The sequence below is a fragment of the Acipenser ruthenus genome, chromosome 44, assembly GCF_902713425.1.
Source record: "Acipenser ruthenus chromosome 44, fAciRut3.2 maternal haplotype, whole genome shotgun sequence".
Lineage (NCBI taxonomy): Eukaryota > Metazoa > Chordata > Actinopteri > Acipenseriformes > Acipenseridae > Acipenser > Acipenser ruthenus.
The window spans coordinates 2983689-3006263 of record NC_081232.1 but is presented as its reverse complement, the minus strand read 5'-3'; the positions used below and the strand labels follow the sequence as shown (position 1 = coordinate 3006263).

General features: G+C 43.8%; 66 non-coding genes and 35 pseudogenes across 66 annotated transcripts; all 101 read right to left on the bottom strand.

Moving 5' to 3' along the window:
* Nucleotides 1-59: 59 nt before the first annotated feature.
* On the bottom strand, nt 60-178 carry LOC131712536 (5S ribosomal RNA). Its single transcript, XR_009314427.1, has one exon. It is a non-coding gene; the product is annotated as a 5S ribosomal RNA (ribosomal RNA).
* Nucleotides 179-278: 100 nt separating this feature from the next.
* LOC131712916 (5S ribosomal RNA) lies at nt 279-397 on the bottom strand. The gene has a single exon (XR_009314803.1). It is a non-coding gene; the product is annotated as a 5S ribosomal RNA (ribosomal RNA).
* A 100-nt stretch (nt 398-497) lies between these two features.
* On the bottom strand, nt 498-616 carry LOC131710617 (5S ribosomal RNA). Its single transcript, XR_009312500.1, has one exon. It is a non-coding gene; the product is annotated as a 5S ribosomal RNA (ribosomal RNA).
* Nucleotides 617-730: 114 nt separating this feature from the next.
* LOC131714498 (5S ribosomal RNA) lies at nt 731-839 on the bottom strand (annotated as a pseudogene).
* Nucleotides 840-953: 114 nt separating this feature from the next.
* Nucleotides 954-1062, bottom strand: LOC131716504 (5S ribosomal RNA; annotated as a pseudogene).
* Nucleotides 1063-1176: 114 nt separating this feature from the next.
* LOC131714497 (5S ribosomal RNA) lies at nt 1177-1285 on the bottom strand (annotated as a pseudogene).
* Nucleotides 1286-1396: 111 nt separating this feature from the next.
* Nucleotides 1397-1505, bottom strand: LOC131714496 (5S ribosomal RNA; annotated as a pseudogene).
* A 114-nt stretch (nt 1506-1619) lies between these two features.
* Nucleotides 1620-1728, bottom strand: LOC131715463 (5S ribosomal RNA; annotated as a pseudogene).
* Nucleotides 1729-1839: 111 nt separating this feature from the next.
* On the bottom strand, nt 1840-1958 carry LOC131710607 (5S ribosomal RNA). The gene has a single exon (XR_009312489.1). It is a non-coding gene; the product is annotated as a 5S ribosomal RNA (ribosomal RNA).
* Nucleotides 1959-2072: 114 nt separating this feature from the next.
* Nucleotides 2073-2191, bottom strand: LOC131710595 (5S ribosomal RNA). Its single transcript, XR_009312477.1, has one exon. It is a non-coding gene; the product is annotated as a 5S ribosomal RNA (ribosomal RNA).
* A 100-nt stretch (nt 2192-2291) lies between these two features.
* Nucleotides 2292-2400, bottom strand: LOC131715733 (5S ribosomal RNA; annotated as a pseudogene).
* A 114-nt stretch (nt 2401-2514) lies between these two features.
* On the bottom strand, nt 2515-2633 carry LOC131710585 (5S ribosomal RNA). Its single transcript, XR_009312467.1, has one exon. It is a non-coding gene; the product is annotated as a 5S ribosomal RNA (ribosomal RNA).
* A 114-nt stretch (nt 2634-2747) lies between these two features.
* On the bottom strand, nt 2748-2866 carry LOC131710574 (5S ribosomal RNA). The gene has a single exon (XR_009312455.1). It is a non-coding gene; the product is annotated as a 5S ribosomal RNA (ribosomal RNA).
* A 114-nt stretch (nt 2867-2980) lies between these two features.
* On the bottom strand, nt 2981-3099 carry LOC131710563 (5S ribosomal RNA). Its single transcript, XR_009312442.1, has one exon. It is a non-coding gene; the product is annotated as a 5S ribosomal RNA (ribosomal RNA).
* A 100-nt stretch (nt 3100-3199) lies between these two features.
* Nucleotides 3200-3318, bottom strand: LOC131710551 (5S ribosomal RNA). Its single transcript, XR_009312427.1, has one exon. It is a non-coding gene; the product is annotated as a 5S ribosomal RNA (ribosomal RNA).
* Nucleotides 3319-3432: 114 nt separating this feature from the next.
* Nucleotides 3433-3551, bottom strand: LOC131712377 (5S ribosomal RNA). The gene has a single exon (XR_009314270.1). It is a non-coding gene; the product is annotated as a 5S ribosomal RNA (ribosomal RNA).
* A 114-nt stretch (nt 3552-3665) lies between these two features.
* Nucleotides 3666-3784, bottom strand: LOC131711017 (5S ribosomal RNA). Its single transcript, XR_009312899.1, has one exon. It is a non-coding gene; the product is annotated as a 5S ribosomal RNA (ribosomal RNA).
* A 100-nt stretch (nt 3785-3884) lies between these two features.
* On the bottom strand, nt 3885-4003 carry LOC131710540 (5S ribosomal RNA). The gene has a single exon (XR_009312414.1). It is a non-coding gene; the product is annotated as a 5S ribosomal RNA (ribosomal RNA).
* Nucleotides 4004-4117: 114 nt separating this feature from the next.
* LOC131710529 (5S ribosomal RNA) lies at nt 4118-4236 on the bottom strand. Its single transcript, XR_009312403.1, has one exon. It is a non-coding gene; the product is annotated as a 5S ribosomal RNA (ribosomal RNA).
* Nucleotides 4237-4336: 100 nt separating this feature from the next.
* LOC131710518 (5S ribosomal RNA) lies at nt 4337-4455 on the bottom strand. The gene has a single exon (XR_009312392.1). It is a non-coding gene; the product is annotated as a 5S ribosomal RNA (ribosomal RNA).
* A 114-nt stretch (nt 4456-4569) lies between these two features.
* On the bottom strand, nt 4570-4688 carry LOC131710201 (5S ribosomal RNA). Its single transcript, XR_009312070.1, has one exon. It is a non-coding gene; the product is annotated as a 5S ribosomal RNA (ribosomal RNA).
* Nucleotides 4689-4788: 100 nt separating this feature from the next.
* On the bottom strand, nt 4789-4897 carry LOC131714495 (5S ribosomal RNA; annotated as a pseudogene).
* Nucleotides 4898-5011: 114 nt separating this feature from the next.
* Nucleotides 5012-5130, bottom strand: LOC131720738 (5S ribosomal RNA). The gene has a single exon (XR_009319635.1). It is a non-coding gene; the product is annotated as a 5S ribosomal RNA (ribosomal RNA).
* A 114-nt stretch (nt 5131-5244) lies between these two features.
* Nucleotides 5245-5353, bottom strand: LOC131714494 (5S ribosomal RNA; annotated as a pseudogene).
* A 100-nt stretch (nt 5354-5453) lies between these two features.
* On the bottom strand, nt 5454-5572 carry LOC131719274 (5S ribosomal RNA). The gene has a single exon (XR_009318171.1). It is a non-coding gene; the product is annotated as a 5S ribosomal RNA (ribosomal RNA).
* Nucleotides 5573-5686: 114 nt separating this feature from the next.
* Nucleotides 5687-5795, bottom strand: LOC131716090 (5S ribosomal RNA; annotated as a pseudogene).
* A 100-nt stretch (nt 5796-5895) lies between these two features.
* On the bottom strand, nt 5896-6014 carry LOC131710191 (5S ribosomal RNA). The gene has a single exon (XR_009312060.1). It is a non-coding gene; the product is annotated as a 5S ribosomal RNA (ribosomal RNA).
* Nucleotides 6015-6114: 100 nt separating this feature from the next.
* Nucleotides 6115-6223, bottom strand: LOC131714493 (5S ribosomal RNA; annotated as a pseudogene).
* Nucleotides 6224-6323: 100 nt separating this feature from the next.
* On the bottom strand, nt 6324-6442 carry LOC131712709 (5S ribosomal RNA). Its single transcript, XR_009314599.1, has one exon. It is a non-coding gene; the product is annotated as a 5S ribosomal RNA (ribosomal RNA).
* A 114-nt stretch (nt 6443-6556) lies between these two features.
* LOC131714492 (5S ribosomal RNA) lies at nt 6557-6665 on the bottom strand (annotated as a pseudogene).
* Nucleotides 6666-6779: 114 nt separating this feature from the next.
* LOC131714491 (5S ribosomal RNA) lies at nt 6780-6888 on the bottom strand (annotated as a pseudogene).
* A 100-nt stretch (nt 6889-6988) lies between these two features.
* On the bottom strand, nt 6989-7107 carry LOC131711333 (5S ribosomal RNA). The gene has a single exon (XR_009313217.1). It is a non-coding gene; the product is annotated as a 5S ribosomal RNA (ribosomal RNA).
* A 100-nt stretch (nt 7108-7207) lies between these two features.
* LOC131711530 (5S ribosomal RNA) lies at nt 7208-7326 on the bottom strand. Its single transcript, XR_009313416.1, has one exon. It is a non-coding gene; the product is annotated as a 5S ribosomal RNA (ribosomal RNA).
* Nucleotides 7327-7440: 114 nt separating this feature from the next.
* LOC131716020 (5S ribosomal RNA) lies at nt 7441-7549 on the bottom strand (annotated as a pseudogene).
* A 114-nt stretch (nt 7550-7663) lies between these two features.
* Nucleotides 7664-7782, bottom strand: LOC131711769 (5S ribosomal RNA). Its single transcript, XR_009313657.1, has one exon. It is a non-coding gene; the product is annotated as a 5S ribosomal RNA (ribosomal RNA).
* A 100-nt stretch (nt 7783-7882) lies between these two features.
* On the bottom strand, nt 7883-8001 carry LOC131720700 (5S ribosomal RNA). The gene has a single exon (XR_009319597.1). It is a non-coding gene; the product is annotated as a 5S ribosomal RNA (ribosomal RNA).
* Nucleotides 8002-8116: 115 nt separating this feature from the next.
* Nucleotides 8117-8225, bottom strand: LOC131715403 (5S ribosomal RNA; annotated as a pseudogene).
* Nucleotides 8226-8325: 100 nt separating this feature from the next.
* LOC131710507 (5S ribosomal RNA) lies at nt 8326-8444 on the bottom strand. Its single transcript, XR_009312379.1, has one exon. It is a non-coding gene; the product is annotated as a 5S ribosomal RNA (ribosomal RNA).
* Nucleotides 8445-8544: 100 nt separating this feature from the next.
* LOC131714009 (5S ribosomal RNA) lies at nt 8545-8663 on the bottom strand (annotated as a pseudogene).
* Nucleotides 8664-8777: 114 nt separating this feature from the next.
* LOC131716279 (5S ribosomal RNA) lies at nt 8778-8886 on the bottom strand (annotated as a pseudogene).
* Nucleotides 8887-9000: 114 nt separating this feature from the next.
* On the bottom strand, nt 9001-9119 carry LOC131711768 (5S ribosomal RNA). Its single transcript, XR_009313656.1, has one exon. It is a non-coding gene; the product is annotated as a 5S ribosomal RNA (ribosomal RNA).
* Nucleotides 9120-9219: 100 nt separating this feature from the next.
* LOC131720699 (5S ribosomal RNA) lies at nt 9220-9338 on the bottom strand. The gene has a single exon (XR_009319596.1). It is a non-coding gene; the product is annotated as a 5S ribosomal RNA (ribosomal RNA).
* Nucleotides 9339-9453: 115 nt separating this feature from the next.
* LOC131715402 (5S ribosomal RNA) lies at nt 9454-9562 on the bottom strand (annotated as a pseudogene).
* Nucleotides 9563-9662: 100 nt separating this feature from the next.
* Nucleotides 9663-9781, bottom strand: LOC131710497 (5S ribosomal RNA). Its single transcript, XR_009312369.1, has one exon. It is a non-coding gene; the product is annotated as a 5S ribosomal RNA (ribosomal RNA).
* Nucleotides 9782-9881: 100 nt separating this feature from the next.
* LOC131714101 (5S ribosomal RNA) lies at nt 9882-10000 on the bottom strand (annotated as a pseudogene).
* Nucleotides 10001-10114: 114 nt separating this feature from the next.
* LOC131714265 (5S ribosomal RNA) lies at nt 10115-10233 on the bottom strand (annotated as a pseudogene).
* Nucleotides 10234-10347: 114 nt separating this feature from the next.
* LOC131711972 (5S ribosomal RNA) lies at nt 10348-10466 on the bottom strand. Its single transcript, XR_009313861.1, has one exon. It is a non-coding gene; the product is annotated as a 5S ribosomal RNA (ribosomal RNA).
* Nucleotides 10467-10566: 100 nt separating this feature from the next.
* On the bottom strand, nt 10567-10685 carry LOC131710486 (5S ribosomal RNA). Its single transcript, XR_009312358.1, has one exon. It is a non-coding gene; the product is annotated as a 5S ribosomal RNA (ribosomal RNA).
* A 114-nt stretch (nt 10686-10799) lies between these two features.
* LOC131714489 (5S ribosomal RNA) lies at nt 10800-10908 on the bottom strand (annotated as a pseudogene).
* Nucleotides 10909-11008: 100 nt separating this feature from the next.
* On the bottom strand, nt 11009-11127 carry LOC131714451 (5S ribosomal RNA). Its single transcript, XR_009315220.1, has one exon. It is a non-coding gene; the product is annotated as a 5S ribosomal RNA (ribosomal RNA).
* Nucleotides 11128-11241: 114 nt separating this feature from the next.
* LOC131710912 (5S ribosomal RNA) lies at nt 11242-11360 on the bottom strand. The gene has a single exon (XR_009312795.1). It is a non-coding gene; the product is annotated as a 5S ribosomal RNA (ribosomal RNA).
* Nucleotides 11361-11474: 114 nt separating this feature from the next.
* On the bottom strand, nt 11475-11593 carry LOC131713533 (5S ribosomal RNA; annotated as a pseudogene).
* Nucleotides 11594-11707: 114 nt separating this feature from the next.
* Nucleotides 11708-11826, bottom strand: LOC131710475 (5S ribosomal RNA). The gene has a single exon (XR_009312347.1). It is a non-coding gene; the product is annotated as a 5S ribosomal RNA (ribosomal RNA).
* Nucleotides 11827-11940: 114 nt separating this feature from the next.
* Nucleotides 11941-12049, bottom strand: LOC131715296 (5S ribosomal RNA; annotated as a pseudogene).
* A 100-nt stretch (nt 12050-12149) lies between these two features.
* LOC131714346 (5S ribosomal RNA) lies at nt 12150-12268 on the bottom strand. The gene has a single exon (XR_009315208.1). It is a non-coding gene; the product is annotated as a 5S ribosomal RNA (ribosomal RNA).
* Nucleotides 12269-12368: 100 nt separating this feature from the next.
* Nucleotides 12369-12487, bottom strand: LOC131710464 (5S ribosomal RNA). Its single transcript, XR_009312336.1, has one exon. It is a non-coding gene; the product is annotated as a 5S ribosomal RNA (ribosomal RNA).
* A 100-nt stretch (nt 12488-12587) lies between these two features.
* On the bottom strand, nt 12588-12706 carry LOC131711529 (5S ribosomal RNA). The gene has a single exon (XR_009313415.1). It is a non-coding gene; the product is annotated as a 5S ribosomal RNA (ribosomal RNA).
* Nucleotides 12707-12806: 100 nt separating this feature from the next.
* LOC131719230 (5S ribosomal RNA) lies at nt 12807-12925 on the bottom strand. The gene has a single exon (XR_009318126.1). It is a non-coding gene; the product is annotated as a 5S ribosomal RNA (ribosomal RNA).
* A 114-nt stretch (nt 12926-13039) lies between these two features.
* Nucleotides 13040-13158, bottom strand: LOC131710453 (5S ribosomal RNA). Its single transcript, XR_009312325.1, has one exon. It is a non-coding gene; the product is annotated as a 5S ribosomal RNA (ribosomal RNA).
* Nucleotides 13159-13259: 101 nt separating this feature from the next.
* Nucleotides 13260-13368, bottom strand: LOC131715707 (5S ribosomal RNA; annotated as a pseudogene).
* Nucleotides 13369-13468: 100 nt separating this feature from the next.
* Nucleotides 13469-13587, bottom strand: LOC131710441 (5S ribosomal RNA). Its single transcript, XR_009312313.1, has one exon. It is a non-coding gene; the product is annotated as a 5S ribosomal RNA (ribosomal RNA).
* A 100-nt stretch (nt 13588-13687) lies between these two features.
* LOC131710430 (5S ribosomal RNA) lies at nt 13688-13806 on the bottom strand. The gene has a single exon (XR_009312302.1). It is a non-coding gene; the product is annotated as a 5S ribosomal RNA (ribosomal RNA).
* Nucleotides 13807-13920: 114 nt separating this feature from the next.
* LOC131714488 (5S ribosomal RNA) lies at nt 13921-14029 on the bottom strand (annotated as a pseudogene).
* A 114-nt stretch (nt 14030-14143) lies between these two features.
* Nucleotides 14144-14262, bottom strand: LOC131710419 (5S ribosomal RNA). The gene has a single exon (XR_009312291.1). It is a non-coding gene; the product is annotated as a 5S ribosomal RNA (ribosomal RNA).
* Nucleotides 14263-14376: 114 nt separating this feature from the next.
* On the bottom strand, nt 14377-14485 carry LOC131714487 (5S ribosomal RNA; annotated as a pseudogene).
* Nucleotides 14486-14599: 114 nt separating this feature from the next.
* On the bottom strand, nt 14600-14718 carry LOC131711528 (5S ribosomal RNA). The gene has a single exon (XR_009313414.1). It is a non-coding gene; the product is annotated as a 5S ribosomal RNA (ribosomal RNA).
* A 100-nt stretch (nt 14719-14818) lies between these two features.
* LOC131710408 (5S ribosomal RNA) lies at nt 14819-14937 on the bottom strand. Its single transcript, XR_009312280.1, has one exon. It is a non-coding gene; the product is annotated as a 5S ribosomal RNA (ribosomal RNA).
* Nucleotides 14938-15051: 114 nt separating this feature from the next.
* On the bottom strand, nt 15052-15170 carry LOC131714141 (5S ribosomal RNA; annotated as a pseudogene).
* Nucleotides 15171-15270: 100 nt separating this feature from the next.
* Nucleotides 15271-15389, bottom strand: LOC131718056 (5S ribosomal RNA). Its single transcript, XR_009316950.1, has one exon. It is a non-coding gene; the product is annotated as a 5S ribosomal RNA (ribosomal RNA).
* Nucleotides 15390-15489: 100 nt separating this feature from the next.
* Nucleotides 15490-15608, bottom strand: LOC131710306 (5S ribosomal RNA). Its single transcript, XR_009312178.1, has one exon. It is a non-coding gene; the product is annotated as a 5S ribosomal RNA (ribosomal RNA).
* Nucleotides 15609-15708: 100 nt separating this feature from the next.
* On the bottom strand, nt 15709-15827 carry LOC131709986 (5S ribosomal RNA). Its single transcript, XR_009311851.1, has one exon. It is a non-coding gene; the product is annotated as a 5S ribosomal RNA (ribosomal RNA).
* A 100-nt stretch (nt 15828-15927) lies between these two features.
* LOC131714486 (5S ribosomal RNA) lies at nt 15928-16036 on the bottom strand (annotated as a pseudogene).
* A 100-nt stretch (nt 16037-16136) lies between these two features.
* On the bottom strand, nt 16137-16245 carry LOC131714485 (5S ribosomal RNA; annotated as a pseudogene).
* A 114-nt stretch (nt 16246-16359) lies between these two features.
* LOC131710021 (5S ribosomal RNA) lies at nt 16360-16478 on the bottom strand. The gene has a single exon (XR_009311886.1). It is a non-coding gene; the product is annotated as a 5S ribosomal RNA (ribosomal RNA).
* Nucleotides 16479-16592: 114 nt separating this feature from the next.
* Nucleotides 16593-16701, bottom strand: LOC131715916 (5S ribosomal RNA; annotated as a pseudogene).
* Nucleotides 16702-16815: 114 nt separating this feature from the next.
* On the bottom strand, nt 16816-16934 carry LOC131710020 (5S ribosomal RNA). The gene has a single exon (XR_009311885.1). It is a non-coding gene; the product is annotated as a 5S ribosomal RNA (ribosomal RNA).
* A 114-nt stretch (nt 16935-17048) lies between these two features.
* LOC131715915 (5S ribosomal RNA) lies at nt 17049-17157 on the bottom strand (annotated as a pseudogene).
* Nucleotides 17158-17257: 100 nt separating this feature from the next.
* Nucleotides 17258-17376, bottom strand: LOC131711165 (5S ribosomal RNA). The gene has a single exon (XR_009313047.1). It is a non-coding gene; the product is annotated as a 5S ribosomal RNA (ribosomal RNA).
* Nucleotides 17377-17476: 100 nt separating this feature from the next.
* LOC131711305 (5S ribosomal RNA) lies at nt 17477-17595 on the bottom strand. Its single transcript, XR_009313188.1, has one exon. It is a non-coding gene; the product is annotated as a 5S ribosomal RNA (ribosomal RNA).
* A 100-nt stretch (nt 17596-17695) lies between these two features.
* Nucleotides 17696-17814, bottom strand: LOC131711466 (5S ribosomal RNA). Its single transcript, XR_009313351.1, has one exon. It is a non-coding gene; the product is annotated as a 5S ribosomal RNA (ribosomal RNA).
* Nucleotides 17815-17928: 114 nt separating this feature from the next.
* LOC131712506 (5S ribosomal RNA) lies at nt 17929-18047 on the bottom strand. The gene has a single exon (XR_009314397.1). It is a non-coding gene; the product is annotated as a 5S ribosomal RNA (ribosomal RNA).
* A 100-nt stretch (nt 18048-18147) lies between these two features.
* On the bottom strand, nt 18148-18266 carry LOC131709985 (5S ribosomal RNA). The gene has a single exon (XR_009311850.1). It is a non-coding gene; the product is annotated as a 5S ribosomal RNA (ribosomal RNA).
* Nucleotides 18267-18366: 100 nt separating this feature from the next.
* On the bottom strand, nt 18367-18485 carry LOC131711465 (5S ribosomal RNA). The gene has a single exon (XR_009313350.1). It is a non-coding gene; the product is annotated as a 5S ribosomal RNA (ribosomal RNA).
* A 114-nt stretch (nt 18486-18599) lies between these two features.
* On the bottom strand, nt 18600-18718 carry LOC131712771 (5S ribosomal RNA). The gene has a single exon (XR_009314660.1). It is a non-coding gene; the product is annotated as a 5S ribosomal RNA (ribosomal RNA).
* A 100-nt stretch (nt 18719-18818) lies between these two features.
* LOC131714484 (5S ribosomal RNA) lies at nt 18819-18927 on the bottom strand (annotated as a pseudogene).
* A 100-nt stretch (nt 18928-19027) lies between these two features.
* On the bottom strand, nt 19028-19136 carry LOC131714483 (5S ribosomal RNA; annotated as a pseudogene).
* Nucleotides 19137-19250: 114 nt separating this feature from the next.
* LOC131710019 (5S ribosomal RNA) lies at nt 19251-19369 on the bottom strand. The gene has a single exon (XR_009311884.1). It is a non-coding gene; the product is annotated as a 5S ribosomal RNA (ribosomal RNA).
* Nucleotides 19370-19469: 100 nt separating this feature from the next.
* On the bottom strand, nt 19470-19588 carry LOC131711304 (5S ribosomal RNA). Its single transcript, XR_009313187.1, has one exon. It is a non-coding gene; the product is annotated as a 5S ribosomal RNA (ribosomal RNA).
* A 100-nt stretch (nt 19589-19688) lies between these two features.
* LOC131712495 (5S ribosomal RNA) lies at nt 19689-19807 on the bottom strand. Its single transcript, XR_009314386.1, has one exon. It is a non-coding gene; the product is annotated as a 5S ribosomal RNA (ribosomal RNA).
* A 114-nt stretch (nt 19808-19921) lies between these two features.
* Nucleotides 19922-20030, bottom strand: LOC131714482 (5S ribosomal RNA; annotated as a pseudogene).
* Nucleotides 20031-20144: 114 nt separating this feature from the next.
* On the bottom strand, nt 20145-20263 carry LOC131710397 (5S ribosomal RNA). The gene has a single exon (XR_009312269.1). It is a non-coding gene; the product is annotated as a 5S ribosomal RNA (ribosomal RNA).
* A 109-nt stretch (nt 20264-20372) lies between these two features.
* Nucleotides 20373-20501, bottom strand: LOC131713305 (5S ribosomal RNA; annotated as a pseudogene).
* A 114-nt stretch (nt 20502-20615) lies between these two features.
* LOC131710018 (5S ribosomal RNA) lies at nt 20616-20734 on the bottom strand. The gene has a single exon (XR_009311883.1). It is a non-coding gene; the product is annotated as a 5S ribosomal RNA (ribosomal RNA).
* A 114-nt stretch (nt 20735-20848) lies between these two features.
* LOC131712505 (5S ribosomal RNA) lies at nt 20849-20967 on the bottom strand. The gene has a single exon (XR_009314396.1). It is a non-coding gene; the product is annotated as a 5S ribosomal RNA (ribosomal RNA).
* A 114-nt stretch (nt 20968-21081) lies between these two features.
* LOC131710017 (5S ribosomal RNA) lies at nt 21082-21200 on the bottom strand. Its single transcript, XR_009311882.1, has one exon. It is a non-coding gene; the product is annotated as a 5S ribosomal RNA (ribosomal RNA).
* A 114-nt stretch (nt 21201-21314) lies between these two features.
* LOC131710386 (5S ribosomal RNA) lies at nt 21315-21433 on the bottom strand. Its single transcript, XR_009312258.1, has one exon. It is a non-coding gene; the product is annotated as a 5S ribosomal RNA (ribosomal RNA).
* Nucleotides 21434-21533: 100 nt separating this feature from the next.
* Nucleotides 21534-21652, bottom strand: LOC131720591 (5S ribosomal RNA). Its single transcript, XR_009319488.1, has one exon. It is a non-coding gene; the product is annotated as a 5S ribosomal RNA (ribosomal RNA).
* Nucleotides 21653-21766: 114 nt separating this feature from the next.
* Nucleotides 21767-21885, bottom strand: LOC131712191 (5S ribosomal RNA). The gene has a single exon (XR_009314084.1). It is a non-coding gene; the product is annotated as a 5S ribosomal RNA (ribosomal RNA).
* Nucleotides 21886-21999: 114 nt separating this feature from the next.
* Nucleotides 22000-22108, bottom strand: LOC131714481 (5S ribosomal RNA; annotated as a pseudogene).
* Nucleotides 22109-22222: 114 nt separating this feature from the next.
* On the bottom strand, nt 22223-22341 carry LOC131712589 (5S ribosomal RNA). Its single transcript, XR_009314480.1, has one exon. It is a non-coding gene; the product is annotated as a 5S ribosomal RNA (ribosomal RNA).
* Nucleotides 22342-22455: 114 nt separating this feature from the next.
* On the bottom strand, nt 22456-22574 carry LOC131710375 (5S ribosomal RNA). Its single transcript, XR_009312247.1, has one exon. It is a non-coding gene; the product is annotated as a 5S ribosomal RNA (ribosomal RNA).
* Nucleotide 22575: the final 1 nt, after the last annotated feature.

Sequence of the window (22575 nt, the reverse complement as noted above, 5' to 3'; positions counted from 1 at the left end):
GGGGGTGATTCCTCCAAAATTTCCTTTTGTCCTCCACACATTTCAATTGTAAAATGTAATGCCTGCAGCACTTGATATTCCCAGGTGGTCTCCCATCCAAGTACTAACCAAGCCCAACATTGCTTAGCTTCTGCGATCAGACGAGATCAGGCTTATTCAAGGTGGTGTGGCCGCAGGCGATTGCATTTCTGCTTTCATGACTTTTATGTTTAGTGAGCTGGGGGTGATTCCTCCAAAATTTCCTTTTGTCCTCCACACATTTCAATTGTAAAATGTAATGCCTGCAGCACTTGATATTCCCAGGTGGTCTCCCATCCAAGTACTAGCAAAGCCCAACATTGCTTAGCTTCTGAGATCAGACGAGATCAGGCTTATTCAAGGTGGTGTGGCCGCAGGCGATTGCATTTCTGCTTTCATGACTTTTATGTTTAGTGAGCTGGGGGTGATTCCTCCAAAATTTCCTTTTGTCCTCCACACATTTCAATTGTAAAATGTAATGCCTGCAGCACTTGATATTCCCAGGTGGTCTCCCATCCAAGTACTAACCAAGCCCAACATTGCTTAGCTTCTGAGATCAGACGAGATCAGGCTTATTCAAGGTGGTGTGGCCGCAGGCGATTGCATTTCTGCTTTCATGACTTTTATGTTTAGTGAGCTGGGGGTGATTCCTCCAAAATTTCCTTTTGTCCTCCACACATTTCAATTGTAAAATGTAATTACAAAAATGTAATGCCTGCAGCACTTGATATTCCCAGGTGGTCTCCCATCCAAGTACTAACCAAGCCCAACATTGCTTAGCTTCTGAGATCAGGCTTATTCAAGGTGGTGTGGCCGCAGGCGATTGCATTTCTGCTTTCATGACTTTTATGTTTTGTGAGCTGGGGGGGATTCCTCCAAAATTTCCTTTTGTCCTCCACACATTTCAATTGTAAAATGTAATTACAAAAATGTAATGCCTGCATCAGTTGATATTCCCAGGTGGTCTCCCATCCAAGTACTAACCAAGCCCAACATTGCTTAGCTTCTGAGATCAGGCTTATTCAAGGTGGTGTGGCCGCAGGCGATTGCTTTTCTGCTTTCATGACTTTTATGTTTAGTGAGCTGGGGGTGATTCCTCTAAAATATCCTTTTGTCCTCCACACATTTCAATTGTAAAATGTAATTACAAAAATGTAATGCCTGCAGCACTTGATATTCCCAGGTGGTCTCCCATCCAAGTACTAACCAAGCCCAACATTGCTTAGCTTCTGAGATCAGGCTTATTCAAGGTGGTGTGGCCGCAGGCGATTGCATTTCTGCTTTCATGACTTTTATGTTTAGTGAGCTGGGGGTGATTCCTCCAAAATTTCCTTTTGTCCACACATTTCAATTGTAAAATGTAATTACAAAAATGTAATGCCTGCAGCACTTGATATTCCCAGGTGGTCTCCCATCCAAGTACTAACCAAGCCCAACATTGCTTAGCTTCTGAGATCAGGCTTATTCAAGGTGGTGTGGCCGCAGGCGATTGCTTTTCTGCTTTCATGACTTTTATGTTTAGTGAGCTGGGGGTGATTCCTCCAAAATTTCCTTTTGTCCTCCACACATTTCAATTGTAAAATGTAATTACAAAAATGTAATGCCTGCAGCACTTGATATTCCCAGGTGGTCTCCCATTCAAGTACTAACCAAGCCCAACATTGCTTAGCTTCTGAGATCAGGCTTATTCAAGGTGGTGTGGCCGCAGGCGATTGCATTTCTGCTTTCATGACTTTTATGTTTAGTGAGCTGGGGGTGATTCCTCCAAAATTTCCTTTTGTCCACACATTTCAATTGTAAAATGTAATTACAAAAATGTAATGCCTGCAGCACTTGATATTCCCAGGTGGTCTCCCATCCAAGTACTAACCAAGCCCAACATTGCTTAGCTTCTGAGATCAGACGAGATCAGGCTTATTCAAGGTGGTGTGGCCGCAGGCGATTGCGTTTCTGCTTTCATGACTTTTATGTTTAGTGAGCTGGGGGTGATTCCTCCAAAATTTCCTTTTGTCCTCCACACATTTCAATTGTAAAATGTAATTACAAAAACGTAATGCCTGCAGCACTTGATATTCCCAGGTGGTCTCCCATCCAAGTACTAACCAAGCCCAACATTGCTTAGCTTCTGAGATCAGACGAGATCAGGCTTATTCAAGGTGGTGTGGCCGCAGGCGATTGCATTTCTGCTTTCATGACTTTTATGTTTAGTGAGCTGGGGGTGATTCCTCCAAAATTTCCTTTTGTCCTCCACACATTTCAATTGTAAAATGTAATGCCTGCAGCACTTGATATTCCCAGGTGGTCTCCCATCCAAGTACTAACCAAGCCCAACATTGCTTAGCTTCTGAGATCAGACTTATTCAAGGTGGTGTGGCCGCAGGCGATTGCATTTCTGCTTTCATGACTTTTATGTTTAGTGAGCTGGGGGTGATTCCTCCAAAATTTCCTTTTGTCCTCCACACATTTCAATTGTAAAATGTAATTACAAAAATGTAATGCCTGCAGCACTTGATATTCCCAGGTGGTCTCCCATCCAAGTACTAACCAAGCCCAACATTGCTTAGCTTCTGAGATCAGACGAGATCAGGCTTATTCAAGGTGGTGTGGCCGCAGGCGATTGCATTGCTGCTTTCATGACTTTTATGTTTAGTGAGCTGGGGGTGATTCCTCCAAAATTTCCTTTTGTCCTCCACACATTTCAATTGTAAAATGTAATTACAAAAATGTAATGCCTGCAGCACTTGATATTCCCAGGTGGTCTCCCATCCAAGTACTAACCAAGCCCAACATTGCTTAGCTTCTGAGATCAGACGAGATCAGGCTTATTCAAGGTGGTGTGGCCGCAGGCGATTGCATTTCTGCTTTCATGACTTTTATGTTTAGTGAGCTGGGGGTGATTCCTCCAAAATTTCCTTTTGTCCTCCACACATTTCAATTGTAAAATGTAATTACAAAAATGTAATGCCTGCAGCACTTGATATTCCCAGGTGGTCTCCCATCCAAGTACTAACCAAGCCCAACATTGCTTAGCTTCTGAGATCAGACGAGATCAGGCTTATTCAAGGTGGTGTGGCCGCAGGCGATTGCATTTCTGCTTTCATGACTTTTATGTTTAGTGAGCTGGGGGTGATTCCTCCAAAATTTCCTTTTGGCCTCCACACATTTCAATTGTAAAATGTAATGCCTGCAGCACTTGATATTCCCAGGTGGTCTCCCATCCAAGTACTAACCAAGCCCAACATTGCTTAGCTTCTGAGATCAGACGAGATCAGGCTTATTCAAGGTGGTGTGGCCGCAGGCGATTGCATTTCTGCTTTCATGACTTTTATGTTTAGTGAGCTGGGGGTGATTCCTCCAAAATTTCCTTTTGTCCTCCACACATTTCAATTGTAAAATGTAATTACAAAAATGTAATGCCTGCAGCACTTGATATTCCCAGGTGGTCTCCCATCCAAGTACTAACCAAGCCCAACATTGCTAAGCTTCTGAGATCAGACGAGATCAGGCTTATTCAAGGTGGTGTGGCCGCAGGCGATTGCGTTTCTGCTTTCATGACTTTTATGTTTAGTGAGCTGGGGGTGATTCCTCCAAAATTTCCTTTTGTCCTCCACACATTTCAATTGTAAAATGTAATTACAAAAATGTAATGCCTGCAGCACTTGATATTCCCAGGTGGTCTCCCATCCAAGTACTAACCAAGCCCAACATTGCTTAGCTTCTGAGATCAGACGAGATCAGGCTTATTCAAGGTGGTGTGGCCGCAGTCGATTGCATTTCTGCTTTCATGACTTTTATGTTTAGTGAGCTGGGGGTGATTCCTCCAAAATTTCCTTTTGTCCTCCACACATTTCAATTGTAAAATGTAATGCCTGCAGCACTTGATATTCCCAGGTGGTCTCCCATCCAAGTACTAACCAAGCCCAACATTGCTTAGCTTCTGAGATCAGACGAGATCAGGCTTATTCAAGGTGGTGTGGCCGCAGGCGATTGCATTTCTGCTTTCATGACTTTTATGTTTAGTGAGCTGGGGGTGATTCCTCCAAAATTTCCTTTTGTCCTCCACACATTTCAATTGTAAAATGTAATTACAAAAATGTAATGCCTGCAGCACTTGATATTCCCAGGTGGTCTCCCATCCAAGTACTAACCAAGCCCAACATTGCTTAGCTTCTGAGATCAGACGAGATCAGGCTTATTCAAGGTGGTGTGGCCGCAGGCGATTGCATTTCTGCTTTCATGACTTTTATGTTTAGTGAGCTGGGGGTGATTCCTCCAAAATTTCCTTTTGGCCTCCACACATTTCAATTGTAAAATGTAATGCCTGCAGCACTTGATATTCCCAGGTGGTCTCCCATCCAAGTACTAACCAAGCCCAACATTGCTTAGCTTCTGAGATCAGACGAGATCAGGCTTATTCAAGGTGGTGTGGCCGCAGGCGATTGCATTTCTGCTTTCATGACTTTTATGTTTAGTGAGCTGGGGGTGATTCCTCCAAAATTTCCTTTTGTCCTCCACACATTTCAATTGTAAAATGTAATTACAAAAATGTAATGCCTGCAGCACTTGATATTCCCAGGTGGTCTCCCATCCAAGTACTAACCAAGCCCAACATTGTTTAGCTTCTGAGATCAGACGAGATCAGGCTTATTCAAGGTGGTGTGGCCGCAGGCGATTGCTTTTCTGCTTTCATGACTTTTATGTTTAGTGAGCTGGGGGTGATTCCTCCAAAATTTCCTTTTGTCCTCCACACATTTCAATTGTAAAATGTAATGCCTGCAGCACTTGATATTCCCAGGTGGTCTCCCATCCAAGTACTAACCAAGCCCAACATTGCTTAGCTTCTGAGATCAGGCTTATTCAAGGTGGTGTGGCCGCAGGCGATTGCATTTCTGCTTTCATGACTTTTATGTTTAGTGAGCTGGGGGTGATTCCTCCAAAATTTCCTTTTGTCCTCCACACATTTCAATTGTAAAATGTAATTACAAAAATATAATGCCTGCAGCACTTGATGTTCCCAGGTGGTCTCCCATCCAAGTACTAACCAAGCCCAACATTGCTTAGCTTCTGAGATCAGACGAGATCAGGCTTATTCAAGGTGGTGTGGCCGCAGGCGAATGCATTTCTGCTTTCATGACTTTTATGTTTAGTGAGCTGGGGGTGATTCCTCCAAAATTTCCTTTTGGCCTCCACACATTTCAATTGTAAAATGTAATTACAAAAATGTAATGCCTGCAGCACTTGATATTCCCAGGTGGTCTCCCATCCAAGTACTAACCAAGCCCAACATTGCTTAGCTTCTGAGATCAGGCTTATTCAAGGTGGTGTGGCCGCAGGCGATTGCATTTCTGCTTTCATGACTTTTATGTTTAGTGAGCTGGGGGTGATTCCTCCAAAATTTCCTTTTGTCCTCCACACACATCAATTGTAAAATGTAATGCCTGCAGCACTTGATATTCCCAGGTGGTCTCCCATCCAAGTACTAATCAAGCCTAACATTGCTTAGCTTCTGAGATCAGACGAGATCAGGCTTATTCAAGGTAGTGTGGCCGCAGGCAATTGCATTTCTGCTTTCATGACTTTTATGTTTAGTGAGCTGGGGGTGATTCCTCCAAAATTTCCTTTTGTCCTCCACACATTTCAATTGTAAAATGTAATTACAAAAATGCAATGCCTGCAGCACTTGATATTCCCAGGTGGTCTCCCATCCAAGTACTAACCAAGCCCAACATTGCTTAGCTTCTGAGATCAGGCTTATTCAAGGTGGTGTGGGCGCAGGCGATTGCATTTCTGCTTTCATGACTTTTATGTTTAGTGAGCTGGGGGTGATTCCTCCAAAATTTCCTTTTGTCCTCCACACATTTCAATTGTAAAATGTAATGCCTGCAGCACTTGATATTCCCAGGTGGTCTCCCATCCAAGTACTAATCAAGCCCAACATTGCTTAGCTTTTGAGATCAGACGAGATCAGGCTTATTCAAGGTGGTGTGGCCGCAGGCGATTGCATTTCTGCTTTCATGACTTTTATGTTTAGTGAGCTGGGGGTGATTTCTCCAAAATTTCCTTTTGTCCTCCACACATTTCAATTGTAAAATGTAATGCCTGCAGCACTTGATATTCCCAGGTGGTCTCCCATCCAAGTACTAACCAAGCCCAACATTGCTTAGCTTCTGAGATCAGGCTTATTCAAGGTGGTGTGGCCGCAGGCGATTGCATTTCTGCTTTCATGACTTTTATGTTTAGGGAGCTGGGGGTGATTCCTCCAAAATTTCCTTTTGTCCTCCACACATTTCAATTGTAAAATGTAATGCCTGCAGCACTTGATATTCCCAGGTGGTCTCCCATCCAAGTACTAACCAAGCCCAACATTGCTTAGCTTCCGAGATCAGGCGAGATCAGGCTTATTCAAGGTGGTGTGGCCGCAGGCGATTGCATTTTTGCTTTCATGACTTTTATGTTTATGGAGCTGGGGGTGATTCCTCCAAAATTTCCTTTTGTCCTCCACACATTTCAATTGTAAAATGTAATTACAAAAATGTAATGCCTGCAGCACTTGATATTCCCAGGTGGTCTCCCATCCAAGTACTAACCAAGCCCAACATTGCTTAGCTTCTGAGATCAGGCTTATTCAAGGTGGTGTGGCCGCAGGCGATTGCATTTCTGCTTTCATGACTTTTATGTTTAGGGAGCTGGGGGTGATTCCTCCAAAATTTCCTTTTGTCCTCCACACATTTCAATTGTAAAATGTAATTACAAAAATGTAATGCCTGCAGCACTTGATATTCCCAGGTGGTCTCCCATCCAAGTACTAACCAAGCCCAACATTGCTTAGCTTCTGAGATCAGGCTTATTCAAGGTGGTGTGGCCGCAGGCGATTGCATTTCTTCTTTCATGACTTTTATGTTTAGTGAGCTGGGGGTGATTCCTCCAAAATTTCCTTTTGTCCTCCACACATTTCAATTGTAAAATGTAATGCTTGCAGCACTTGATATTCCCAGGTGGTCTCCCATCCAAGTACTAACCAAGCCCAACATTGCTTAGCTTCTGAGATCAGACGAGATCAGGCTTATTCAAGGTGGTGTGGCCGCAGGCGATTGCATTTCTGCTTTCATGACTTTTATGTTTAGTGAGCTGGGGGTGATTCCTCCAAAATTTCCTTTTGTCCTCCACACATTTCAATTGTAAAATGTAATGCCTGCAGCACTTGATATTCCCAGGTGGTCTCCCATCCAAGTACTAACCAAGCCCAACATTGCTTAGCTTCTGAGATCAGGCGAGATCAGGCTTATTCAAGGTGGTGTGGCCGCAGGCGATTGCATTTCTGCTTTCATGACTTTTATGTTTAGGGAGCTGGGGGTGATTCCTCCAAAATTTCCTTTTGTCCTCCACACATTTCAATTGTAAAATGTAATTACAAAAATGTAATGCCTGCAGCACTTGATATTCCCAGGTGGTCTCCCATCCAAGTACTAACCAAGCCCAACACTGCTTAGCTTCTGAGATCAGGCTTATTCAAGGTGGTGTGGCCGCAGGTGATTGCATTTCTGCTTTCATGACTTTTATGTTTAGTGAGCTGGGGGTGATTCCTCCAAAATTTCCTTTTGTCCTCCACACATTTCAATTGTAAAATGTAATTACAAAAATGTAATGCCTGCAGCACTTGATATTCCCAGGTGGTCTCCCATCCAAGTACTAACCAAGCCCAACATTGCTTAGCTTCGGAGATCAGACGAGATCAGGCTTATTCAAGGTGGTGTGGCCGCAGGCGATTGCATTTCTGCTTTCATGACTTTTATGTTTAGTGAGCTGGGGGTGATTCCTCCAAAATTTCCTTTTGTCCTCCACACATTTCAATTGTAAAATGTAATGCCTGCAGCACTTGATATTCCCAGGTGGTCTCCCATCCAAGTACTAACCAAGCCCAACATTGCTTAGCTTCTGAGATCAGGCGAGATCAGGCTTATTCAATGTGGTGTGGCCGCAGGCGATTGCATTTCTGCTTTCATGACATTTATGTTTAGGGAGCTGGGGGGTGATTCCTCCAAAATTTCCTTTTGTCCTCCACACATTTCAATTGTAAAATGTAATTACAAAAATGTAATGCCTGCAGCACTTGATATTCCCAGGTGGTCTCCCATCCAAGTACTAACCAAGCCCAACACTGCTTAGCTTCTGAGATCAGGCTTATTCAAGGTGGTGTGGCCGCAGGCGATTGCATTTCTGCTTTCATGACTTTTATGTTTAGTGAGCTGGGGGTGATTCCTCCAAAATTTCCTTTTGTCCTCCACACATTTCAATTGTAAAATGTAATGCCTGCAGCACTTGATATTCCCAGGTGGTCTCCCATCCAAGTACTAACCAAGCCCAACATTGCTTAGCTTCTGAGATCAGACGAGATCAGGCTTATTCAAGGTGGTGTGGCCGCAGGCGATTGCATTTCTGCTTTCATGACTTTTATGTTTAGTGAGCTGGGGGTGATTCCTCCAAAATTTCCTTTTGTCCTCCACACATTTCAATTGTAAAATGTAATGCCTGCAGCACTTGATATTCCCAGGTGGTCTCCCATCCAAGTACTAACCAAGCCCAACATTGCTTAGCTTCTGAGATAAGGCGAGATCAGGCTTATTCAAGGTGGTGTGGCCGCAGGCGATTGCATTTCTGCTTTCATGACTTTTATGTTTAGTGAGCTGGGGGTGATTCCTCCAAAATTTCCTTTTGTCCTCCACACATTTCAATTGTAAAATGTAATTACAAAAATGTAATGCCTGCAGGACTTGATATTCCCAGGTGGTCTCCCATCCAAGTACTAACCAAGCCCAACACTGCTTAGCTTCTGAGATCAGGCTTATTCAAGGTGGTGTGGCCGCAGGCGATTGCATTTCTGCTTTCATGACTTTTATGTTTAGTGAGCTGGGGGTGATTCCTCCAAAATTTCCTTTTGTCCTCCACACATTTCAATTGTAAAATGTAATTACAAAAATGTAATGCCTGCAGCACTTGATATTCCCAGGTGGTCTCCCATCCAAGTACTAACCAAGCCCAACATTGCTTAGCTTCGGAGATCAGACGAGATCAGGCTTATTCAAGGTGGTGTGGCCGCAGGCGATTGCATTTCTGCTTTCATGACTTTTATGTTTAGTGAGCTGGGGGTGATTCCTCCAAAATTTCCTTTTGTCCTCCACACATTTCAATTGTAAAATGTAATGCCTGCAGCACTTGATATTCCCAGGTGGTCTCCCATCCAAGTACTAACCAAGCCCAACATTGCTTAGCTTCTGAGATCAGGCGAGATCAGGCTTATTCAATGTGGTGTGGCCGCAGGCGATTGCATTTCTGCTTTCATGACATTTATGTTTAGGGAGCTGGGGGGTGATTCCTCCAAAATTTCCTTTTGTCCTCCACACATTTCAATTGTAAAATGTAATTACAAAAATGTAATGCCTGCAGCACTTGATATTCCCAGGTGGTCTCCCATCCAAGTACTAACCAAGCCCAACACTGCTTAGCTTCTGAGATCAGGCTTATTCAAGGTGGTGTGGCCGCAGGCGATTGCATTTCTGCTTTCATGACTTTTATGTTTAGTGAGCTGGGGGTGATTCCTCCAAAATTTCCTTTTGTCCTCCACACATTTCAATTGTAAAATGTAATGCCTGCAGCACTTGATATTCCCAGGTGGTCTCCCATCCAAGTACTAACCAAGCCCAACATTGCTTAGCTTCTGAGATCAGACGAGATCAGGCTTATTCAAGGTGGTGTGGCCGCAGGCGATTGCATTTCTGCTTTCATGACTTTTATGTTTAGTGAGCTGGGGGTGATTCCTCCAAAATTTCCTTTTGTCCTCCACACATTTCAATTGTAAAATGTAATGCCTGCAGCACTTGATATTCCCAGGTGGTCTCCCATCCAAGTACTAACCAAGCCCAACATTGCTTAGCTTCTGAGATGAGGCGAGATCAGGCTTATTCAAGGTGGTGTGGCCGCAGGCGATTGCATTTCTGCTTTCATGACTTTTATGTTTAGTGAGCTGGGGGTGATTCCTCCAAAATTTCCTTTTGTCCTCCACACATTTCAATTGTAAAATGTAATTACAAAAATGTAATGCCTGCAGGACTTGATATTCCCAGGTGGTCTCCCATCCAAGTACTAACCAAGCCCAACATTGCTTCGCTTCTGAGATTAGACGAGATCAGGCTTATTCAAGGTGGTGTGGCCACAGGCGATTGCATTTCTGCTTTCATGACTTTTATGTTTAGTGAGCTGGGGGTGATTCCTCCAAAATTTCCTTTTGTCCTCCACACATTTCAATTGTAAAATGTAATTACAAAAATGTAATGCCTGCAGCACATGATATTCCCAGGAGGTCTCCCATCCAAGTACTAACCAAGCCCAACACTGCTTAGCTTCTGAGATCAGACGAGATCAGGCTTATTCAAGGTGGTGTGGCCGCAGGCGATTGCATTTCTGCTTTCATGACTTTTATGTTTAGTGAGCTGGGGGTGATTCCTCCAAAATTTCCTTTTGTCCTCCACACATTTCAATTGTAAAATGTAATGCCTGCAGCACTTGATATTCCCAGGTGGTCTCCCATCCAAGTACTAACCAAGCCCAACATTGCTTAGCTTCTGAGATCAGACGAGATCAGGCTTATTCAAGGTGGTGTGGCCGCAGGCAATTGCATTGCTGCTTTCATGACTTTTATGTTTAGGGAGCTGGGGGTGATTCCTCCAAAATTTCCTTTTGTCCTCCACACATTTCAGTTGTAAAATGTAATTACAAAAATGTAATGCCTGCAGCACTTGATATTCCCAGGTGGTCTCCCATCCAAGTACTAACCAAGCCCAACATTGCTTAGCTTCTGAGATCAGGCTTATTCAAGGTGGTGTGGCCGCAGGCGATTGCATTTCTGCTTTCATGACTTTTATGTTTAGTGAGCTGGGGGTGATTCCTCCAAAATTTCCTTTTGTCCTCCACACATTTCAATTGTAAAACGTAATGCCTGCAGCACTTGATATTCCCAGGTGGTCTCCCATCCAAGTACTAACCAAGCCCAACATTGCTTAGCTTCTGAGATCAGACGAGATCAGGCTTATTCAAAGTGGTGTGGCCGCAGGCGATTGCATTACTGCTTTCATGACTTTTATGTTTAGTGAGCTGGGGGTGATTCCTCCAAAATTTCCTTTTGTCCTCCACACATTTCATTTGTAAAATGTAATTACAAAAATGTAATGCCTGCAGCACTTGATATTCCCAGGTGGTCTCCCATCCAAGTACTAACCAAGCCCAACATTGCTTAGCTTCTGAGATCAGACGAGATCAGGCTTATTCAAGGTGATGTGGCCGCAGGCGATTGCATTTCTGCTTTCATGACTTTTATGTTTAGTGAGCTGGGGTTGATTCCTCCAAAATTTCCTTTTGTCCTCCACACATTTCAATTGTAAAATGTAATTACAAAAATGTAATGCCGGCAGGACTTGATATTCCCAGGTGGTCTCCCATCCAAGTACTAACCAAGCCCAACATTGCTTAGCTTCTGAGATCAGACGAGATCAGGCTTATTCAAGGTGGTGTGGCCGCAGGCGATTGCATTTCTGCTTTCATGACTTTTATGTTTAGTGAGCTGGGGGTGATTCCTCCAAAATTTCCTTTTGTCCTCCACACATTTCAATTGTAAAATGTAATTACAAAAATGTAATGCCTGCAGCACTTGATATTCCCAGGTGGTCTCCCATCCAAGTACTAACCAAGCCCAACATTGCTTAGCTTCTGAGATCAGACGAGATCAGGCTTATTCAAGGTGGTGTGGCCGCAGGCGATTGCATTTCTGCTTTCATGACTTTTATGTTTAGTGAGCTGGGGGTGATTCCTCCAAAATTTCCTTTTGTCCTCCACACATTTCAATTGTAAAATGTAATTACAAAAATGTAATGCCTGCAGCACTTGATATTCCCAGGTGGTCGCCCATCCAAGTACTAACCAAGCCCAACATTGCTTAGCTTCTGAGATCAGGCTTATTCAAGGTGGTGTGGCCGCAGGCGATTGCATTTCTGCTTTCATGACTTTTATGTTTAGTGAGCTGGGGGTGATTCCTCCAAAATTTCCTTTTGTCCTCCACACATTTCAATTGTAAAATGTAATGCCTGCAGCACTTGATATTCCCAGGTGGTCTCCCATCCAAGTACTAACCAAGCCCAACATTGCTTAGCTTCTGAGATCAGACGAGATCAGGCTTATTCAAAGTGGTGTGGCCGCAGGCGATTGCATTTCTGCTTTCATGACTTTTATGTTTAGTGAGCTGGGGGTGATTCCTCCAAAATTTCCTTTTGTCCTCCACACATTTCAATTGTAAAATGTAATGCCTGCAGCACTTGATATTCCCAGGTGGTCTCCCATCCAAGTACTAACCAAGCCCAACATTGCTTAGCTTCTGAGATCAGACGAGATCAGGCTTATTCAAGGTGGTGTGGCCGCAGGCGATTGCATTTCTGCTTTCATGACTTTTATGTTTAGTGAGCTGGGGGTGATTCCTCCAAAATTTTCTTTTGTCCTCCACACATTTCAATTGTAAAATGTAATGCCTGCAGCACTTGATATTCCCAGGTGGTCTCCCATCCAAGTACTAACCAAGCCCAACATTGCTTAGCTTCTGAGATCAGGCGAGATCAGGCTTATTCAAGGTGGTGTGGCCGCAGGCGATTGCATTTCTGCTTTCATGACTTTTATGTTTAGTGAGCTGGGGGTGATTCCTCCAAAATTTCCTTTTGTCCTCCACACATTTCAATTGTAAAATGTAATGCCTGCAGCACTTGATATTCCCAGGTGGTCTCCCATCCAAGTACTAACCCAGCCCAACATTGCTTAGCTTCTGAGATCAGACGAGATCAGGCTTATTCAAGGTGGTGTGGCCGCAGGCGATTGCATTTCTGCTTTCATGACTTTTATGTTTAGTGAGCTGGGGGTGATTCCTCCAAAATTTCCTTTTGTCCTCCACACATTTCAATTGTAAAATTTAATAACAAAAATGTAATGCCTGCAGCACTTGATATTCCCAGGTGGTCTCCCATCCAAGTACTAACCAAGCCCAACATTGCTTAGCTTCTGAGATCAGACGAGATCAGGCTTATTCAAGGTGGTGTGGCCGCAGGCGATTGCATTTCTGCTTTCATGACTTTTATGTTTAGTGAGCTGGGGGGTGATTCCTCCAAAATTTCCTTTTGTCCTCCACACATTTCAATTGTAAAATGTAATGCCTGCAGCACTTGATATTCCCAGGTGGTCTCCCATCCAAATACTAACCAAGCCCAACATTGCTTAGCTTCTGAGATCAGGCTTATTCAAGGTGGTGTGGCCGCAGGCGATTGCATTTCTGCTTTCATGACTTTTATGTTTAGTGAGCTGGGGGTGATTCCTCCAAAATTTCCTTTTGTCCTACACACATTTCAATTGTAAAATGTAATGCCTGCAGCACTTGATATTCCCAGGTGGTCTCCCATCCAAGTACTAACCAAGCCCAACATTGCTTAGCTTCTGAGATCAGACGAGATCAGGCTTATTCAAGGTGGTGTGGCCGCAGGCGATTGCATTTCTGCTTTCATGACTTTTATGTTTAGTGAGCTGGGGGTATTTCCTCCAAAATTTCCTTTTGTCCTCCACACATTTCAATTGTAAAATGTAATGCCTGCAGCACTTGATATTCCCAGGTGGTCTCCCATCCAAGTACTAACCAAGCCCAACATTGCTTAGCTTCTGAGATCAGACGAGATCAGGCTTATTCAAGGTGGTGTGGCCGCAGGCGATTGCATTTCTGCTTTCATGACTTTTATGTTTAGTGAGCTGGGGGTGATTCCTCCAAAATTTCCTTTTGTCCTCCACACATTTCAATTGTAAAATTTAATAACAAAAATGTAATGCCTGCAGCACTTGATATTCCCAGGTGGTCTCCCATCCAAGTACTAACCAAGCCCAACATTGCTTAGCTTCTGAGATCAGGCTTATTCAAGGTGGTGTGGCCGCAGGCGATTGCATTTCTGCTTTCATGACTTTTATGTTTAGGGAGCTGAGGGTGATTCCTCCAAAATTTCCTTTTGTCCTCCACACATTTCAATTGTAAAATGTAATTACAAAAATGTAATGCCTGCAGCACTTGATATTCCCAGGTGGTCTCCCATCCAAGTACTAACCAAGCCCAACATTGCTTAGCTTCTGAGATCAGACGAGATCAGGCTTATTCAAGGTGGTGTGGCCGCAGGCGATTGCATTTCTGCTTTCATGACTTTTATGTTTAGTGAGCTGGGGGTGATTCCTCCAAAATTTCCTTTTGTCCTCCACACATTTCAATTGTAAAATTTAATAACAAAAATGTAATGCCTGCAGCACTTGATATTCCCAGGTGGTCTCCCATCCAAGTACTAACCAAGCCCAACATTGCTTAGCTTCTGAGATCAGGCTTATTCAAGGTGGTGTGGCCGCAGGCGATTGCATTTCTGCTTTCATGACTTTTATGTTTAGTGAGCTGGGGGTGATTCCTCCAAAATTTCCTTTTGTCCTCCACACATTTCAATTGTAAAATTTAATAACAAAAATGTAATGCCTGCAGCACTTGATATTCCCAGGTGGTCTCCCATCCAAGTACTAACCAAGCCCAACATTGCTTAGCTTCTGAGATCAGGCGAGATCAGGCTTATTCAAGGTGGTGTGGCCGCAGGCGATTGCATTTCTGCTTTCATGACTTTTATGTTTAGGGAGCTGGGGGTGATTCCTCCAAAATTTCCTTTTGTCCTCCACACATTTCAATTGTAAAATGTAATGCCTGCAGCACTTGATATTCCCAGGTGGTCTCCCATCCAAGTACTAACCAAGCCCAACATTGCTTAGCTTCTGAGATCAGACGAGATCAGGCTTATTCAAGGTGGTGTGGCCGCAGGCGATTGCATTTCTGCTTTCATGACTTTTATGTTTAGTGAGCTGGGGGTGATTCCTCCAAAATTTCCCTTTGGCCTCCACACATTTCAATTGTAAAATGTAATTACAAAAATGTAATGCCTGCAGCACGTGATAATCCCAGGTGGTCTCCCATCCAAGTACCAACCAAGCCCAACATTGCTTAGCTTCTGAGATCAGACGAGATCAGGCTTATTCAAGGTGGTGTGGCCGCAGGCGATTGCATTTCTGCTTTCATGACTTTTATGTTTAGTGAGCTGGGGGTGATTCCTCCAAAATTTCCCTTTGGCCTCCACACATTTCAATTGTAAAATGTAATGCCTGCAGCACTTGATATTCCCAGGTGGTCTCCCATCCAAGTACTAACCAAGCCCAACACTGCTTAGCTTCTGAGATCAGACGAGATCAGGCTTATTCAAGGTGGTATGGCCGCAGGCGATTGCATTTCTGCTTTCATGACTTTTATGTTTAGTGAGCTGGGGGTGATTCCTCCAAAATTTCCTTTTGTCCTCCACACATTTCAATTGTAAAATGTAATGCCTGCAGCACTTGATATTCCCAGGTGGTCTCCCATCCAAGTACTAACCAAGCCCAACATTGCTTAGCTTCTGAGATCAGACGAGATCAGGCTAATTCAAGGTGGTGTGGCCGCAGGCGATTGCATTTCTGCTTTCATGACTTTTATGTTTAGTGAGCTGGGGGTGATTCCTCCAAAATTTCCTTTTGTCCTCCACACATTTCAATTGTAAAATGTAATGCCTGCAGCACTTGATATTCCCAGGTGGTCTCCCATCCAAGTACTAAGCAAGCCCAACATTGCTTAGCTTCTGAGATCAGACGAGATCAGGCTTATTCAAGGTGGTGTGGCCGCAGGCGATTGCATTTCTGCTTTCATGACTTTTATGTTTAGTGAGCTGGGGGTCATTACTCCAAAATTTCCTTTTGTCCTCCACACATTTCAATTGTAAAATGTAATGCCTGCAGCACTTGATATTCCCAGGTGGTCTCCCATCCAAGTACTAACCAAGCCCAACATTGCTTAGCTTCTGAGATCAGGCTTATTCAAGGTGGTGTGGCCGCAGGCGATTGCATTTCTGCTTTCATGACTTTTATGTTTAGGGAGCTGGGGGTGATTCCTCCAAAATTTCCCTTTGGCCTCCACACATTTCAATTGTAAAATGTAATGCCTGCAGCACTTGATATTCCCAGGTGGTCTCCCATCCAAGTACTAACCAAGCCCAACATTGCTTAGCTTCTGAGATCAGGCTTATTCAAGGTGGTGTGGCCGCAGGCGATTGCGTTTCTGCTTTCATGACTTTTATGTTTAGTGAGCTGGGGGTGATTCCTCCAAAATTTCCTTTTGTCCTCCACACATTTCAATTGTAAAATGTAATTACAAAAATGTAATGCCTGCAGCACTTGATATTCCCAGGTGGTCTCCCATCCAAGTACTAACCAAGCCCAACACTGCTTAGCTTCTGAGATCAGACGAGATCAGGCTTATTCAAGGTGGTGTGGCCGCAGGCGATTGCATTTCTGCTTTCATGACTTTTATGTTAAGTGAGCTGGGGGTGAGTCCTCCAAAATTTCCTTTTGTCCTCCACACATTTCAATTGTAAAATGTAATTACAAAAATATAATGCCTGCAGCACTTGATATTCCCAGGTGGTCTCCCATCCAAGTACTAACCAAGACCAACATTGCTTAGCTTCTGAGATCAGGCTTATTCAAGGTGGTGTGGCCGCAGGCGATTGCGTTGCTGCTTTCATGACTTTTATGTTTAGTGAGCTGGGGGTGAGTCCTCCAAAATTTCCTTTTGTCCTCCACACATTTCAATTGTAAAATGTAATTACAAAAATGTAATGCCTGCAGCACTTGATATTCCCAGGTGGTCTCCCATCCAAGTACTAACCAAGCCCAACACTGCTTAGCTTCTGAGATCAGACGAGATCAGGCTTATTCAAGGTGGTGTGGCCGCAGGCGATTGCATTTCTGCTTTCATGACTTTTATGTTAAGTGAGCTGGGGGTGAGTCCTACAAAATTTCCTTTTGTCCTCCACACATTTCAAATGTAAAATGTAATTACAAAAATGTAATGCCTGCAGCACTTGATATTCCCAGGTGGTCTCCCATCCAAGTACTAACCAAGACCAACATTGCTTAGCTTCTGAGATCAGGCTTATTCAAGGTGGTGTGGCCGCAGGCGATTGCGTTTCTGCTTTCATTACTTTTATGTTTAGTGAGCTGGGGGTGATTCCTCCAAAATTTCCTTTTATCCTCCACACATTTCAATTGTAAAATGTAATGCCTGCAGCACTTGATATTCCGAGGTGGTCTCCCATCCAAGTACTAACCAAGCCCAACATTGCTTAGCTTCTGAGATCAGACGAGATCAGGCTTATTCAAGGTGGTGTGGCCGCAGGCGATTGCATTTCTGCTTTCATGACTTTTATGTTTAGTGAGCTGGGGGTGATTCCTCCAAAATTTCCTTTTGTCCTCCACACATTTCAATTGTAAAATGTAATGCCTGCAGCACTTGATATTCCCAGGTGGTCTCCCATCCAAGTACTAACCAAGCCCAACATTGCTTAGCTTCTAAGATCAGACGAGATCAGGCTTATTCAAGGTGGTGTGGCCGCAGGCGATTGCATTTCTGCTTTCATGACTTTTATGTTTAGTGAGCTGGGGGTGATTCCTCCAAAATTTCCTTTTGTCCTCCACACATTTCATTTGTAAAATGTAATGCCTGCAGCACTTGATATTCCCAGGTGGTCTCCCATCCAAGTACTAACCAAGCCCAACACTGCTTAGCTTCTGAGATCAGACGAGATCAGGCTTACTCAAGGTGGTGTGGCCGCAGGCGATTGCATTTCTGCTTTCATGACTTTTATGTTTAGTGAGCTGGGGGTGATTCCTCCAAAATTTCCTTTTGTCCTCCACACATTTCAATTGTAAAATGTAATTACAAAAATGTAATGCCTGCATCACTTGATATTCTCAGGTGGTCTCCCATCCAAGTACTAACCAAGCCCAACATTGCTTAGCTTCTGAGATCAGACGAGATCAGGCTTATTCAAGGTGGTGTGGCCGCAGGCGATTGCATTTCTGCTTTCATGACTTTTATGTTTAGTGAGCTGGGGGTGATTCCTCCAAAATTTCCTTTTGTCCTCCACACATTTCAATTGTAAAATGTAATGCCTGCAGCACTTGATATTCCCAGGTGGTCTCCCATCCAAGTACTAAGCAAGCCCAACATTGCTTAGCTTCTGAGATCAGACGAGATCAGGCTTATTCAAGGTGGTGTGGCCGCAGGCGATTGCATTTCTGCTTTCATGACTTTTATGTTTAGTGAGCTGGGGGTGATTCCTCCAAAATTTCCTTTTGTCCTCCACACATTTCATTTGTAAAATGTAATGCCTGCAGCACTTGATATTCCCAGGTGGTCTCCCATCCAAGTACTAACCAAGCCCAACACTGCTTAGCTTCTGAGATCAGACGAGATCAGGCTTACTCAAGGTGGTGTGGCCGCAGGCGATTGCATTTCTGCTTTCATGACTTTTATGTTTAGTGAGCTGGGGGTGATTCCTCCAAAATTTCCTTTTGTCCTCCACACATTTCAATTGTAAAATGTAATTACAAAAATGTAATGCCTGCATCACTTGATATTCCCAGGTGGTCTCCCATCCAAGTACTAAGCAAGCCCAACATTGCTTAGCTTCTGAGATCAGACGAGATCAGGCTTATTCAAGGTGGTGTGGCCGCAGGCGATTGCATTTCTGCTTTCATGACTTTTATGTTTAGTGAGCTGGGGGTCATTACTCCAAAATTTCCTTTTGTCCTCCACACATTTCAATTGTAAAATGTAATGCCTGCAGCACTTGATATTCCCAGGTGGTCTCCCATCCAAGTACTAACCAAGCCCAACATTGCTTAGCTTCTGAGATCAGGCTTATTCAAGGTGGTGTGGCCGCAGGCGATTGCATTTCTGCTTTCATGACTTTTATGTTTAGGGAGCTGGGGGTGATTCCTCCAAAATTTCCCTTTGGCCTCCACACATTTCAATTGTAAAATGTAATGCCTGCAGCACTTGATATTCCCAGGTGGTCTCCCATCCAAGTACTAACCAAGCCCAACATTGCTTAGCTTCTGAGATCAGGCTTATTCAAGGTGGTGTGGCCGCAGGCGATTGCGTTTCTGCTTTCATGACTTTTATGTTTAGTGAGCTGGGGGTGATTCCTCCAAAATTTCCTTTTGTCCTCCACACATTTCAATTGTAAAATGTAATTACAAAAATGTAATGCCTGCAGCACTTGATATTCCCAGGTGGTCTCCCATCCAAGTACTAACCAAGCCCAACACTGCTTAGCTTCTGAGATCAGACGAGATCAGGCTTATTCAAGGTGGTGTGGCCGCAGGCGATTGCATTTCTGCTTTCATGACTTTTATGTTAAGTGAGCTGGGGGTGAGTCCTCCAAAATTTCCTTTTGTCCTCCACACATTTCAATTGTAAAATGTAATGCCTGCAGCACTTGATATTCCCAGGTGGTCTCCCATCCAAGTACTAACCAAGCCCAACATTGCTTAGCTTCTAAGATCAGACGAGATCAGGCTTATTCAAGGTGGTGTGGCCGCAGGCGATTGCATTTCTGCTTTCATGACTTTTATGTTTAGTGAGCTGGGGGTGATTCCTCCAAAATTTCCTTTTGTCCTCCACACATTTCATTTGTAAAATGTAATGCCTGCAGCACTTGATATTCCCAGGTGGTCTCCCATCCAAGTACTAACCAAGCCCAACATTGCTTAGCTTCTGAGGTCAGACGAGATCAGGCTTATTGAAGGTGGTGTGGCCGCAGGCGATTGCATTTCTGCTTTCATGACTTTTATGTTTAGTGAGCTGGGGGTGATTCCTCCAAAATTTCCTTTTGTCCTCCACACATTTCAATTGTAAAATGTAATTACAAAAATGTAATGCCTGCAGCACTTGATATTCCCAGGTGGTCTCCCATCCAAGTACTAACCAAGCCCAACATTGCTTAGCTTCTGAGATCAGGCTTATTCAAGGTGGTGTGGCCGCAGGCGATTGCATTTCTGCTTTCATGACTTTTATGTTTAGTGAGCTGGGGGTGAGTCCTCCAAAATTTCCTTTTGTCCTCCACACATTTCAATTGTAAAATGTAATTACAAAAATGTAATGCCTGCAGCACTTGATATTCCCAGGTGGTCTCCCATCCAAGTACTAACCAAGCCCAACATTGCTTAGCTTCTGAGATCAGACGAGATCAGGCTTATTCAAGGTGGTGTGGCCGCAGGCGATTGCATTTCTGCTTTCATGGCTTTCATGACTTTTATTTTTAGTGAGCTGGGGGTGATTCCTCCAAAATTTCCTTTTGTCCTCCACACATTTCAATTGTAAAATGTAATGCCTGCAGCACTTGATATTCCCAGGTGGTCTCCCATCCAAGTACTAACCAAGCCCAACATTGCTTAGCTTCTGAGATCAGACGAGATCAGGCGAGATCAGGCTTATTCAAGGTGGTGTGGCCGCAGGCGATTGCTTTTCTGCTTTCATGACTTTTATGTTTAGTGAGCTGGGGGTGATTCCTCCAAAATTTCCTTTTGTCCTCCACACATTTCAATTGTAAAATGTAATTACAAAAATGTAATGCCTGCAGCACTTGATATTCCCAGGTGGTCTCCCATCCAAGTACTAACCAAGCCCAACACTGCTTAGCTTCTGAGATCAGACGAGATCAGGCTTATTCAAGGTGGTGTGGCCGCAGGCGATTGCATTACTGCTTTCATAACTTTTATGTTTAGTGAGCTGGGGGTGATTCCTCCAAAATTTCCTTTTGTCCTCCACACATTTCAATTGTAAAATGTAATTACAAAAATGTAATGCCTGCATCACTTGATATTCTCAGGTGGTCTCCCATCCAAGTACTAACCAAGCCCAACATTGCTTAGCTTCTGAGATCAGACGAGATCAGGCTTATTCAAGGTGGTGTGGCCGCAGGCGATTGCAAATCTGCTTTCATGACTTTTATGTTTAGTGAGCTGGGGGTGATTCCTCCAAAATTTCCTTTTGTCCTCAACACATTTCAATTGTAAAATGTAATTACAAAAATGTAATGCCTGCAGCACTTGATATTCCCAGGTGGTCTCCCATCCAAGTACTAACCAAGCCCAACACTGCTTAGCTTCTGAGATCAGACGAGATCAGGCTTATTCAAGGTGGTGTGGCCGCAGGCGATTGCATTTCTGCTTTCATGACTTTTATGTTTAGTGAGCTGGGGGTGATTCCTCCAAAATTTTCTTTTGTCCTCCACACATTTCAATTGTAAAATGTAATTACAAAAATGCAATGCCTGCAGCACTTGATATTCCCAGGTGGTCTCCCATCCAAGTACTAACCAAGCCCAACATTGCTTAGCTTCTGAGATCAGACGAGATCAGGCTTATTCAAGGTGGTGTGGCCGCAGGCGATTGCATTTCTGCTTTCATGACTTTTATGTTTAGTGAGCTGGGGGTGAGTCCTCCAAAATTTCCTTTTGTCCTCCACACATTTCAATTGTAAAATGTAATGCCTGCAGCACTTGATATTCCCAGGTGGTCTCCCATCCAAGTACTAACCAAGCCCAACACTGCTTAGCTTCTGAGATCAGACGAGATCAGGCTTATTCAAAGTGGTGTGGCCGCAGGCGATTGCATTTCTGCTTTCATGACTTTTATGTTTAGTGAGCTGGGGGTGAGTCCTCCAAAATTTCCTTTTGTCCTCCACACATTTCAATTGTAAAATGTAATTACAAAAATGTAATGCCTGCAGCACTTGATATTCCCAGGTGGTCTCCCATCCAAGTACTAACCAAGGCCAACATTGCTTAGCTTCTGAGATCAGACGAGATCAGGCTTATTCAAGGTGGTGTGGCCGCAGGCGATTGCATTTCTGCTTTCATGACTTTTATGTTTAGTGAGCTGGGGGTGATTCCTCCAAAATTTCCTTTTGTCCTCCACACATTTCAATTGTAAAATGTATTTACAAAAATGTAATGCCTGCAGCACTTGATATTCCCAGGTGGTCTCCCATCCAAGTACTAACCAAGCCCAACATTGCTTAGCTTCTGAGATCAGGCTTATTCAAGGTGGTGTGGCCGCAGGCGATTGCATTTCTGCTTTCATGATTTTTATGTTTAGTGAGCTGGGGGTGATTCCTCCAAAATGTCCTTTTGTCCTCCACACATTTCAATTGTAAAATGTAATTACAAAAATGTAATGCCTGCAGCACTTGATATTCCCAGGTGGTCTCCCATCCAAGTACTAACCAAGCCCAACATTGCTTAGCTTCTGAGATCAGACAAGATCAGGCTTATGCAAGGTGGTGTGGCCGCAGGCGATTGCATTTCTGCTTTCATGACTTTTATGTTTAGTGAGCTGGGGGTGAGTCCTCCAAAATTTCCTTTTGTCCTCCACACATTTCAATTGTAAAATGTAATTACAAAAATGTAATGCCTGCAGCACTTGATATTCCCAGGTGGTCTCCCATCCAAGTACTAACCAAGCCCAACATTGCTTAGCTTCTGAGATCAGACGAGATCAGGCTTATTCAAGGTGGTGTGGCCGCAGGCG